The sequence below is a fragment of the Suricata suricatta genome, chromosome 8 (genome assembly GCF_006229205.1).
Source record: "Suricata suricatta isolate VVHF042 chromosome 8, meerkat_22Aug2017_6uvM2_HiC, whole genome shotgun sequence".
NCBI classification, from domain to species: Eukaryota; Metazoa; Chordata; class Mammalia; order Carnivora; family Herpestidae; genus Suricata; species Suricata suricatta.
This window is the reverse complement of record NC_043707.1, coordinates 86,291,918-86,292,991: the sequence shown is the minus strand read 5'-3', so window position 1 is coordinate 86,292,991 and position 1,074 is coordinate 86,291,918.

The following is a 1,074-nucleotide window of genomic DNA, read 5'->3' as shown; positions in this document are numbered from 1 at the left end:
CCCTACCTACTTCTTCAGTGAAATAACAATGGGCAGTTGGCTGCATGATCTAAAGTAGAGTAGACCTTCACTCTCGGAGACACAGGTAGCAATATTAAAGGGGAAAATTTATAGCTTGCTATAGTCAAAGATCAGAAGCTAAAAGTCACCTTTAGGAAAAAATTTTAGAGCCGGTTGTGTAGGTGCCCTAGGATTGAGATTTGTAGGTCTGGACAACACAGGAAATTATAGCTAAAAACTCTTCTATCCTTTTCCTGACCTTCTGGAACTCTGATCCCACTCATTACTTAAAAACCTATAATAGTCAATGGGGGCTTTCATAACAAAATACCATAGACTGGGTGGTTTAAACAGAAATTTACTTTCTTACAGCTCTGAGGCTAGAAGTCTGAGATCAGGCTGCCAGGGTGGTCAGGTTCTGGTGGGAGCTCTCCTGCTGGCTTGCAGACAGGGGTCATCTCTCTATGTGCTCATATGATTTCTTTGTGCTTGATGATGAATAATGAGCTCTCTGATGTTTCTTTTCTCCCATTATGAGAGCTTAATCCTCATGGTTTCATCTAATCCTAATTACCTCCCAAAGGACCATTCTCCTAATATCACTGTATTTAGGGTTAGGGCTTCAATATATAAATTTGGGGGTTGGGTGAAGGGTACAAACATTGAGTTCATGACAGAGGCCTACTTGTTTGCCCTAGAATATAGAAACTGTCAACAAACTCTGACACCAAACTTTCACAGGAAAACACATTTCAGCAGGTTTCTAGATGGTGGGAAATTTTGAAATCGTGTATTTACACTAGGAACAACAACAGCAACTGTAAAGATGCCATTCTCTTTAATTTAGTAGGTTTCAGAATTTTTTGAAAAGTTTCTCCAAACATTACTTACTTAAACCTTGAGTATTAGGCTAGTTCAAAATTGTTTACCTCTATCTCAAAATTGCACTTTAGGACTCAGAATAAAAAGATAATCTCGTTTAACTAGTTATGCATGCTCCAGCTAACTCCTCCAATCACACAGCTCCCCCCAGCCCAGTCCTATGTTAACACATTCCTGGTTTAATCAGGTGTG